Source organism: Equus caballus, chromosome X, assembly GCF_041296265.1.
Source record: "Equus caballus isolate H_3958 breed thoroughbred chromosome X, TB-T2T, whole genome shotgun sequence".
NCBI lineage: Eukaryota > Metazoa > Chordata > Mammalia > Perissodactyla > Equidae > Equus > Equus caballus.
In genome coordinates this window covers 35,530,090-35,543,377 of record NC_091715.1, presented here as the reverse complement: position 1 = coordinate 35,543,377, position 13,288 = coordinate 35,530,090, and positions in this window count along the sequence as shown.

The following is a 13,288-nucleotide window of genomic DNA, read 5'->3' as shown; positions in this document are numbered from 1 at the left end:
AGAGAGATCAACTGGGAGTTTATAACAATAGTCCCAGTGAGCAATTATGACTTTAATTGAGGTAGTAACATTGATGCTGGAAAAGAAAGATAAATCTGAGAGATATTAAAGATAAGGCATTGGTGGTAATTGATCACCAAGAATGTGAGTGCAGGTGAAAAGTGAGGTGTCCTATTTTCTTGCTTGAGTGAATGTATAGGAAGGAGTAACATTTATCTCCTGAGAAAACACAGAAACCAGATAGTCTGCATTATTCATTCGTATTTCCTGTGTGTTGATCTTCTTTTCTTCATCAAGTTATAAATTTATGAAGGCAGAAATGTTTAGTTTACATTTTCTCTGCCATTGTTTGCCCCAAGTACCTGGACCAGGATCTACAGGTAAGCACCCCCTTTTTGGAAGAGGAATTTGCTCAGCGGGAATTTCTGTGTGCTCCATCCTGTGCTAGATAAGTTCTACGGGGTGCAAGATTAATAGAGCGTTCATATCTGTGGAACCAAGAGTCCAGCCAGTGCTTCTTTGAGGCATCTTGGTACTTCAGAAGCATGAGCTAATGAAGAAGGAGATAAAACTAGGACTGGTAATTCTCGGAGAGTTACAGAGGCTTGTCCTAGTAAGCATGGCCAGACAGAGAGAAATCCATTGTCCCAAGGGTGTAGCATGTTCAGCCATTCTGATCTTGGAAGCCCAGTCTTAAAATTAGTAAGGGCTCTGAGAAGGTCCAGTTTGGAAGTCAGGTGGCAAAGGTTAGTTGGATGAAGGTTGAGTACATCATGTTTTTGAACACTATCCATTCAAAGACAGACTTTAGGTCGTGGTGGAGAATATAGGGAATGAGTTTCAATAACTTCAGAGAAGAGCTTGACAAGAGTGTAGTAAGACCTTAAGAACCCAGTTAAGTGGTAGGTGGATTCAGGGGGAGACTATAGGGCTAACTTGGCTGGGCTATTGTGTAGGGACTAGGGGAGAAAAGACATCCCTAGCATACCTGATGCAGTCTGTCACATTAAACCCTAATTCTAAGTAACTCTTACTATTGAACTGGAGCTTCAGAGATTTATGGCATCTAGGATTGGCTCGGGGCCTGAGACCAACCTTTGCCTTGAAGGAAAACCTACCAATAGGTAAAGAAAGTTGGTCAGGTGAAAAAAAATCAGGAGTTGGGGGCAAATAATGACTCCCTGAAAGGGTTTGCATTCAGATTGAGGAAGGAACTCTAACATTCCCATGAAAAAATAACAAGTGATACACAACTATACAGACAGTCACCAATTTCTACCATGATACATTCTTGCATTTCTAGGGGCAGAGCACACAGTCCTGAAACAGGTCATCTTTTCCCCTCAAGGAACAATGTAATAATCGAGATTGTGTTTCTAACCAAGAATATGATATAAAATAAGTTATAAACATGACCAACAATATGCTATAGAAGCAAAGATATAATAGCTATAACCCTCCATAACAATTTAAAAGAGTAAAATTGTGTGTCAAGTCCTATATAATGGGCAGAAATATATTGTGCCAATTGATATCACAAAAGGGACTCCAATGTACCATAAAGAGTACATACAGCACGTAAAAATACAGCTCTCCTGAATCACAAATTTGACCTAAACTCTTAGGCTAAGTATAACAAACGCTAATTAAACATTTACTTAACAATTATTTCCTGTGCCTTCTTAAATAATTAAAGGGCTTTTTAAGGGATGGTTTTGCTGACTCATCTCTTTGAAGAGATATCTAAGAAAGCTTAAACAGACGCCTTTCTTTTCCTTTTAATAAACTTTGTAATAGTAAATAGACATATTGAAGATTATTTCACTGTCCCTATGGACGCCTTAACAAGAGTTAAGTTGATACAATTTAATTCAACATACACTCATTGCATATCTGTTAAAGGTTGGAGCCTATGTTAAGTACTAGAAACGTAGTGATGACAGAACATGCCTATACTCACAGTCCCTCAGAGTCAGCCTCTTCTTCTGGTTACCTCTCTCCTCGGAGCATATGATCTTGCAGTGTTCTCATTTACATCTTTCTCTACCCAACTGGGCTGGGAGTTACTTGAGAACAAGGACCTCCTTTTTTAATCGACATATCCTCAACTCCTAGCAATATGCCCAGCACAGAGTAAGTCAATGATTTTTGTATTGAACTACTGGATATTTATTGCCTGTGATGATTTTCTTTTCTTTTGAAATTCAGATGGGATCCAACATGATCAATTTTACCTACTCCTCATTTCTGTTAGGCTATTCAGGGGTATAATGCCAACTGTTCTGTCTCTAACCAGACATCAGACCACAGTAGTGATGATGGGAGAGAGAGGAAAAAAACAAAAATGGTTGTTAAAGGCGTCTTTCTTAGTGTTCACAGCTACAGAGAAGAGAAAGCTATTGACAGCTATTAGAAGGACTTCACACTTCATTGGAAAACCATAAAAAACAATTACCAGGTCTTTGGCACAGATTTTTCAAGAGGAGCTTCAAAACATCTCTCACAAAATTGCTAAGACAGGCATAAAACTGGAAACCCATTGTCTGCCTTTTTGCTTTTATACTTGGATTGTGACAGTAAGACTCCAAAAGACTATGTAAAATGAGAGAAGATTGAGGCATGGGTGTTAATTAGGGAGCAGATTTTCCTGGGACTCATCAAAAGACAGCGATTGCCTTAGAATCAGTGCCAAAAAAGATGGGCAGTCAATAATAGAGCTACTGTGTTAAGGAAGGCTTGATGAACGGGAGAATATTGAGCTTGAATAAGGGGAAAGATTAGCAGAGGTAAGGACATCAGTATAGACAAGGATTTATAGGAGACTGATATGTTCCCTGGAAAGTGAGTAAACCAACCTGCATGCAACAGGTTGGGTATGTTGATTGCTAGTAGACTAGATCCATAGGATGGGGCAAAAATCAATAGAAACTTGGATCAGTTTCCTGAGATGACTCAATAATTTCCTCGATTAACAATTACGTTCCAATTGTGAACTCATAGATAACATAAAAAAATACATGTTTTGGCAACCATTTTTGTAATGAAAGTTCCAATTCAAATATCTTCCAACTATTCCTTCTGCGTGTATCAACTGGAGTTTAGTTCTTAATCATAGCCTATGAGAGCCCACGTGAGTGTACACGTGCTGAAATATGTGTGCTGGTCTTCCCCATCTGTGGGTTAATGAGAAGGTTAATTTCAGATTAACTAGATGGAGTGTGGGAGATGAGCAAGCTTTCTCAGCAGCAGACTCAGCAAAATCCCAGGAATCTGAAAAAAAAAAAACAAAAACAGTGAAATGTGGAGAAGGAGTTTTCCTGTTTTTCCTTTGAATTTGTGCAAGCCCAAGCATTGAATTTCTGGGGCCCCGGGTCAGCTTTAAAATGAAAATGAGAGTTATTTCCCAGACTCTAGAGATAAAATGTGGCACCTATGCCTGGGAGGAAGGCAATGAATCTTATTATGGAACAATCCGAAGTGTTCAGCAAATGAAATTCCCAGCAACTCCCAGCCCTTCATGGCCTTTGAAACACCAGGGTAGTTGCATGGTTAAATATTCATTTGGAACAGAAGGAAGCTACATCTAATACATTTTTTGGCCTTTCTTCTCCAGGACTAAAAAATGCTGTGCTGCTACACACAATACTCATCATGTTTTGGTCTCTGAAACCACACAAGTTAGCTTAGCAGACCAAGGCAACTATAAGAAAGGTCAGTGGGAGATAACATGGAAATAAAGTCCACCATAAAGTAAGCTACAATCAGACAACACTATTCTAGAAAGCAGTCTATTACGTCTTAAGCCTCCTACTTGTTTTGTGACTTTGAATCTTTCCAACTAGGCTGCTTATTTACTCATGTTCATTTCATTCTGAAAACAGATGCTTAGAATAAGAATGTACCAGTGACATACAGGCCACTAATTTTGACACCCAGTAAGTCACCAAAGAAGCAATTCAGTAGAGTATGATGTATAAAATCATTCTTCCACAGGAGCCAAAAATGAGCATCCTGGGTGTCAACAATACTGGTGGTGTTTTCTTCTATTCTGCGAAGTACAACTCAAAAGATGGACTGGCCTCCATTTTTCCTTTTCTTGCTGGGTATCTATTAATACCTGACTGTAATACAGATGTGAATGTCAGTGGATGCTAGGTAAATTAGCATTCGTTGCTCTGCAGTTGGGTTTTAACATGCATACAAAAGAAAATTGAAAATTGTCTTCATCTCTAGCTTCTGTCCAAAGAATAGAATGAACTCAGAAACTTTTAAAATTTAATTCTACACTCCCATTTTCATGTTATTGCATTTTAACTCCCTCTTATTTTTAAATACACCGAAGCTTACCATTCTATAATCGTTTAGAATTACTATCGTGATTACCAATTTCTTTGCTCACCATTGTTTTTTGTACCCTGCATGTTCCTTCTAGATTGTTACTGAAGCACTTCCTTTCATTCTTTCAACAAGGTTCTATGAACAGTAAACTCTCCCGGTTCTGATATAACTCTAATGCCTTTGTCCAACACAGAATTCTAGTGTAACAAATATTTTCCCTTAGCACTTTGGAAATACTATTCTTCTGCAGTAACTGGCCAAAAGCTTGCTGTCTATCTTTCTAGGTAAGCTCTCTTTTCTCCTTGACTGTTGTAAAAATTTTCTCTTTATCTTTGTTGTTGTACACATGTATTACAATGTATCTAGGTACTAATTTTTTTTAAATTTTGCCTGGAATTCAGCATGAAATTTTAATTTGCATTTCCTCTTTGACTCAACCAACAAGACTTTTTTGTCTTAATTTCCAGTAGATAATTTTTTTTCTGTATTTTTAATTTCTAGTATTATTGTACTGAAACAAGAGAATGTTTCTTGTTTTTGTCTTTTGTTTTTCCTTTTGGAATTAGCCATTTGTTTTGCTTTGTGTTGTGTTGTTGTTCTTCATAGACCAATACATGTTCATTTTTTCATGACTGTTTAATGTGTACTAGAAAAGGTTTATTCTGTATTTTCAAGATAGAGTTTGATATGTATATGTTAAATCTATCTTGTTAATTACATTTGGTTTTGGTATGATCAGAAAACAGGTGAGGCATACTTACATTGGATTACTTGAAGAGGGTTTAATAAAGGCGTGATTTACAATGGTATAGGCAGAGTAGAGGGAAGGCGCAAAGGACAGAGCAGTAACTCAAACGTTTTGAGGAGTGTCATTACCACATATAGGCTCAAAGGTGAAGGAGAACAAGTGGTTATAGAACTTGAGATAGAATTCACGAAAAGGACCACCTGACAGGAGCTTTGGTAGAAGGATATAGCTAACCTGCAGCAACTCAATGGGGAGGGAGACATTGAAATAAATACTTTGATCTCATTCTTCTTCCATCCTCTCTTCTATTACAAGTGCTTCCCATTGACTGAATGTAGCCAGAAGCCAGAGACAAGAGGACTCAGTGATGCATTTGGTATAGCCCATAGAATAGTTCAATTTCCCAGGGCACCAGAGTAAGACAGAAAAGGGAAGAACATGCATCCAAAGGAGCAAATTGAAGATCCAGCAGCACAGGTCTTCTGTAGCCTTCCTCGTTTTTTAACAATTTGACTTACTTGGACAATGAGAATATATTTAAAGTTTCCCACTAGTAATGAGTTTCTACTTGTAGTTATCTCCTGTAGTCTTTGGTTAAAACTAGTGTCTGCAGCATGGTCCATATATATTCACATTGTGATTTGTACCCTTAGCTTTACAAAGTGCTTTTCTCTGTCTAATTTTACCACTTTGTACCTAAATTCCATTTCCTATTAAGATCATGAACTCTCTTCCTTTTGGTTTGTATACATCTAGTATACATTTACCAATTCTTTATTTTTAACTTTTTGGAATCATTCATTTTTATGTGCCTAAATTTATTTTATGAACCAATCTAATAAAGAATTTAGCCCATTTAGATTTATTGATATGAAAAATATAGTTTTATTTTTGCATAATACTTAATTTTATGTTTCTGTACTTACAATTTTTCATGTCTTTCACTATGTGAACTCTTCACGTTTTTTGAAAAGAATTATATTCTTATACCAATAATCTCTTTATAACGTTAATCTTTTTCATTTTTAAATAATTTTATATATACATTACAAAGTTATAAACATAGCACAAATGAAACTCTGTATTGTATTTCCTTCATTTAACCTGTCAGAATACCAATTAAGTGTTGTATGTCACAATGTAGCATAGTCTCAATAACTACATAAAGAATGTTTTCATAATATTCTATTGAATTGATGTGACAAAATAACTTATTAGAATTTTGGGTTTACCCTATTTTCCATTAAACATAAAGCTTTTGCCTCTGTTGAATTAAGATCTGGGACAAACCTTCTGAGTTCACTTCAGAGAGAGAAAAAGTGAGTTCCAGAGAAGTCAACAGTCCCCGCCTCACAGGAGTATCAAGAATCCGTGAACTAATACATGGAAAGGCTCTAGCCTGGGGCTGATAATTTGTGATGACCTGCTTGTTCTCTGTTTTAGCATTCACCACCATGGAAAGGATATGTTCCACGTTTGTTCACTTCCCTGGTCTTACATCTCCAAAGGGGCAGACGTTGCTGATCTCATCAACCTTGGACCTAGTGTTTAGAAGTCCTCCCAAAAAACGCATGGACAGTATGGTGGTGGGGAGAAAAACTGGGTCACTGAAATCGACTATCCTTTCATTTAAGCCTGAAGGACTTCCTTTAGTATTTGTTTTTTTTAACACCTTTAATGAGATATGAGTCACATACCATACAATTCACTCAAAGTGTACGATTCAATGGTTTTTAGTATATTCACAAGTATGTGCAATCATCACCACAGTCAATTTTAGGACACTTCATCTCAGAAAAGAAACCCTGTACCCTTTATCTAACACTTACCTATTCCTCTACCCACTTCCCAGTCCTAAGAAATCACTAATATACTTTCTCTATGTATAGATTTCCCTATTCTGGACTTGCATACAAATAGAATCATATAATATGTGGTCTTTTATAACTAGCTTCTTTCACTTGACATAATATCTTCAAGGTTCATCCATGTTGTAGCAGGTATAAATACTCCATTACCTTTTATGACTGAATAATATTCCATTGTATGGGTATATCACCTTTTGTTTACCCATTTGTCAGTTTATGAATATTTGAGTTGTTTTCAAATCTTGGTTATTATGAATAATGCTGCTATAAACATTCATGTGCAAGTTTTTGTGTGGACATGTTTTCATTTCTCTTGGATATGTACCTAGGAGTGAAATTTCTCAGTATATGGTAACTCAATGCTTAACCATTTGAGAAATTACCAGAATGTTTTTCAAAGTGGCTGCTTCAGTTTACTTTCCCACCAGTAGTGTATGAGACTTCTGACGCTCCAAATCCTTGCAAATACTTGTTCTTAACTGACTTTTTGATTTTTAGCCATCTGAGTATGTATGAAGCAGTATTTCATTGTGGTTTTGATTTGTATTTTTCTGATGACTAATGCCATTGTGCAGTTTTTCCTTTTCGTTTTTCTTTTTTTAAGGAAGATTGGACCTGAGCTAACATGTGTTGCGAATCTTCTTTTTCATTGAGGAAGATTGTCACTGAGCTAACATCCATGCCAATCCTCCTCCACTTTATGTGGGATGACGCCACAGCATGGCTTTCCAAGTGGTGCTAGATCCGTGCCCAGGATCCGAACCCACAAACCCCAGGCCACCAAAGGGGAGCACTATGTCACTGGGCCGGCCCTGCCATTGTGCATCTTTTCATGGGCTTATTGGCCATTTGTATATCTTTTCTGAATCCTTTAGTATTCTTATAAGACAAGTCTGCTAGAGATGAATTTTCTTAATTTTTTTTTCCGGTAAAGTCTTAATTTCTCTTTCTTTTTGAAGGATAGTTTTGCCAAGTATATAATTCTTGGTTGACAGATTTTCCCCACCTCCCCAAATGAATATGTCATCTCAATGCCTTCTGGCCTCTCTGGTTTCTGGTTAGAAATCAACTATTAATTTTATTGAGGATCCCTTGCACACAGTGGGTCACTTCTCTCTTGCTACTTTCTAAATTCTCTCTGTCTTTGGCTTTCATCAGTTTGATTATGATGTGTCTCAGTGTGGATCTCTTTTAGTTTATCTTACTTGAAGTTTATTGAGCTTCTTGGATATGTAGATTCATGTTTGCTCATCAAATTTGAAAAGCTTTTGGTTATTATTTCTTCAAATATTCTTTCCGCCTCTTTCTATCCTCTCCTTCTGGAATTCTCATTGTGCATATGTTGGCATGTTTGATGGTATCCCACAAGTCTCTGGGCCTCTGTGTATTTTTCTTCATTATTTTTTCGTTCTATACCTCAGACTGGATAATCTCAAATGACCTATCTTCAAGTTTGCTGGTTCTTTCTTCTGACTGCTCATAGCTGATGTTGAGCCCCTCTAGTGAATTTCTCATTTCAATAATTGTGCTTTTCAACTCCAGAATTTCTACTTGGTTCCTTCTTACAATTTCTATCTCTTTATTGGTCTTCTCTATTCGGTAAGACATCATTTTCACACTTTTATTTAGTTCTTTGAACATGATTTCCTTTAGCTCTTTGAACATATTTAAAATAGCCAATTTAGAATCTGTCTAGTAAGCCCACTGTCTGGGCTTTCTCAAGGACATTTTATAAGGATTGATTTTTTTCATCTGTATGGGTCATGCTTTCTTCTTTCTTTGCATGTCTTGTAATTTGTTTTCTGTTGAAAACTGGACATTGGAAATAACATAATCTGGTAATTCTAAAATCAGATTCTTGCCCCTCCCTAGGATTTGTTGTTGTTTACTTGAAGTTTTTGTTCTTCGCATTTTTAGTGAATTTTCTGAACTAATTCTTTAAGGTCTGTATCTTTGTCATGTGTAGCCATTGAAGTCTCTACTTGGTTAGTGGAGTAGTCAGCTAATGATTGGACAGAGATTTTCTCATGTGCCTGGGACCAGTAAATCTCTCCCAGTCCTTGCAGGGGGGCTCTGTGTACTTATTGGGATGTGGCTTCAACACTCAGGCAAGTAGTTTAAAATTTCACCTTAGCCTTCACTTCATATTTGCACAGTCTCAGGATCAGCCAGAAGTGAGAGCTTAGGGCTTCCTAACATCCTTCCTGTGTGTGTGCACAGCCCTGGGCATGCAAACAGCCTTAGTCATGTGCCTGGACTTATAGATCTTTTTTTGAGGAAGATTAGCCCTGAGCTAACATCTGCTGCCAATCCTCCTCTTTTTGCTGAGGAAGACAGACCTTGAGCCAAGATCTGTGCCCATATTCCTCTACTTTATACATAGGATGCCTGCCACAGCATGGTTTGCCATGCAGTGCCATGTCTGCACCCGGGATCCGAATTGGTGAACCCCAGGCTGCCGAAGCAGAACATGAGAACTTAACCACTGCGCCACTGGGCCGGCCCCTGGACTTATAGATTTTTAGGAATATATCCGAGCTTTTGAAAGCTCCTTTGGAATTTAATTCCCCAGCTTTTGCTTTCAAGTTTTTTGGTTAGTCTATTGTTTGCCTCAACTGTTATTCACTGCCTCAGGCAGCCATGAAGTTCAGCAATGGTCTGTAATTGCTTTTTGATAAATGTCTCTGGGGGATAAGGCTTTTAACACTGGACAAGCTCAGAGTCAGGTAAGATACAGACAGCTTGCAAATATGAACTTCCAGGGGACTACAGGCAAGTCACAAAGTGACAATTTGGGGGAACAATGCTTTGAGAGAACTTCAGCCCTATTCTTCTCCATCCAGTAGTTGCCAATCTTCATTGTCAATGTGGGTTGTTAATTTTCAAGACCACCATGCTTCTGAAAAGCAGAGAATGGGACCAGGACAAATTAAAATGCCCCAGAGCTTGCTGTTTTTACCAAGATTTACTAGCTATTTTTCTTGAATAAACATTCCCTGGGTTGCTACAAGCTTTTGGTTAATTTCCAGAGTTCTGAAAAAGCTGATACCAATAATTTTTGCCAGTTTTCCCACTGTTTTTATGGAAGAGAGAATTTTTGGAGGCCTTACTTTGCCATTTTTACTTTATAACTGTAAATGTACATGATATCCTTAATCTTCCATTTCTTAGGAAGTATCTATTATCTGAGCAATGAAAAACTTAGGATAGTTCTTTCTTCCTCTTCCTTACTTCACTTCTACCACTCAATTTTAATTATGTTATATTTTTGTTTACCGTTTATACTTACAGTTGTGCTTATGCTTCTATGACTTTATTTGCAACATTAAATTATCTTCTTGAACTCTCAGCAATTACAGATGAAGCAATTAGATATGTGCAATACTTTATATTTTCTTTCTCCCTCCCCCAATCAATTTTGGCTAGTTACATTGTCTTAATTTGGGTTCTCTCAGAGGCAGACCATGAGACAATGATTCAAGTGTAATTTCTTTCTTTGTAAAAGGCAAGAAATACCACTAGGGAGGTAAGGAAGTAAACAGGAAAGACAAAGCAACCAACAAAAGGAGTATTATGCCAGCTATTTCTATGGGTGACTGGAACTTAATATTGTGAAGAATTTCTGGGAAAGATTGTAATACACATGCCTCAGAGTTGTCTCTCCAAGGGTCAAGGAATCTGGAGTATTTATTCACCAACTCCCATCAATCATTTGTTGAGGGCTTCTCCCAGGGGGATTTTAATTCCTTGGCACTTCTTCTATGCTGCCCTAAGGAAAAAGACACATATATTAGTAGACAGACTCAGCTAGAACAAACTGAAATGGTAAAGCTGCAGGGATATGAATAGGCACTGACAGAATCCTCTGAGTATTATATCATTTCACTATTATTATTATATATAACTTTTAAATTCTATTTTGTACTTTCCTCCTCATATGTGTTATAGGCTTTTTTCTACTGTTAAATATATTTGAAATTCATTGTGATTTCTTTCTCCATAATTTCTTTCTTAATCTCTTATTTTCTTAAATTTGCCCTCCACTAGTTTTCTCAGGAAGTTCACGTGGCAATGATGTTCCCTGAGCTCTTGCATGTTCAAAACTATTTGTCTTTATTCTTTTGTACTTTAAACACAATTTGCTTGCATAGAATAGTCTTGGCTCACGTTTTTGCCAAGGTGCTACAGGAAGCTCCATAAGGAACTGAGCATCAGTGATGGTTTCCTGCATTTCCTGACTTAATTAATGTACTAGGCTGAACAGTATCTCCCAAAAATTCATGTCTACCTGGAACCTCAAAGTGTGACCTGATTTGGAAATAGGGTTTTTGCAGATGTAATCAAGTTAAAATGAGGTCATACTGGATTAGGACGGGCCCTAATTCAAAAACTGGTATCTTTATAAGATGAAGGAAATTTAGACACCAAAAGGAACCAAGGGAAAATTATATGAGGAGCCAAAGGGAAGAATGTCATGTGAAGAGAGAGGCAGAGATTGTTGATGGAGCTACAAGCCAAGGGATGTCAGGCACTGCCAGCAACCACCAGAAGCTAGGGAAGACACAAGGAACAGATTCTCCCTCAGAACCTCCAATAGAAACCGATCTGGCTAATACCTTGATTTCAGACTTCTAGCATCCAAAACTGTGGCAGAATGCAACTCTGTTGCTTTAAGTCACCCAGTTTGCGATACTTTGTTATGGCAGCCCTAAGAAACCACTACAACTATTAAATGTAACTTCCTGATCCCCTGAAAAACAGTAGCAGCCTTCCCTCACTGGCTCCAAATGAGGTTTTAAAGTTAATTTCTTTGTTGACAGTTACTTCTTGTGTAGAGTGTGTATACAGAATTTGTAACATGTTTTGTACAAGCTTGAGATCTTAATTTCTCTGAAGTAACTCTTTTACATGCAACCCCAGGTAGATGGCTAGATTCCTTGTGACTTTGCAAGACTGAGGGATAAAAAGCATAGAATGTGTGCACTCACACACACACACAAATCCAATACAATATCCTCTCCCATTTGTGGGGCAGGTTTTTTCTAATGTCACCACCCTTGCAGCTATACTTTCACAAACTCTTAAGAACACAGTAAAATTAATAATTATGGAAAAGAAGACAAAATCAAAAATTAAGGGTAAAATGCAAGGAAAAAAGCTTAAGAAAATATTAATAGTGTCAAAACTATAAGTTAAGAACCAGAAGGGAAAATAAAGGGAGTTAAAAATAGATCGAAAGTTTAAACAGACATGATTCCAATAAAGATTAGTGTTAAGACTGCCAAAAAAGGGGGAGGGAGAGATACAGATTTAAAACAAAAGCCTAGAACTAGTCTGATAAAAAGTTTAAAACCAAAAAGGAAAAGAAAGAAAAGTCAAAAGCGAAAATAATAAACAACATATTCAGTAACATAAAAGGATTTTACAAAATGACCAATGAGATTTATTCCAGAAATGCATGATTGGTTTAATAGCCACAAATTAATTAATGTAATACACAATATTAATAGAATTAAAGACATAAAAAAATGATCATATCAATAGATGTGAAAAAGCATTGGAAAAAAATCTGACACTCTTTAATAATGAAAACACTCAACAAACTAGGAATAAAAAGGAACTTCCACACCCTGTTAAAGAGTATCTATGAAAAACCCACAGATAACATCATGCTTAATGGCGAAAGGCTGAAAGTTTTCTTCTTAATAACATCAGGATCAATACAAGGATGTCTATTCCTGCTACTTCTATTCAACACTATACTGGAAGTTCTAGCCAGAACAATTAGGCCAAAAACCAAAAGTAAACAAAAGGCATCCAAGTTGGAAAGGAATAAGTAAATTTATCTTTATTCAGAGATATGACCATATGCATAGAAAATTCTAAAGAATCCACAAAACAATTGTGAGAGTTAAAAACCAAATTCAGCAAAATTGCTGTATACAAGATCAACGCATGAAAATCAATTGTATTTATATAAACTAGAAATGAACAATTTGAAAAGGAAATTAAGAAAACAATTCCATTTACAAGACCATCATAAAGAAAATACTTAGGCATAAATTTAACCAAGCAGGTGTAAGACTTCTATACAGAAAAATGTAAAACATTGCTGAAATAAATGAAAGAAGACCTAAACAAATGGAAAGACATTCTGCGTTCATGGATTTAAAGACTTAGGCTATGTTAAGATAGTAATACTGCCAAAGCAATCTGCAGATTCGGTGTAGTTTCTTTGAATACCCTGGGATGAAATTCATTTGTTCACTTATTTTTGTTCATTCTTCCGTTTATCTATTTGCTTATATTCGATACAAATAATTATTTGGTGCCT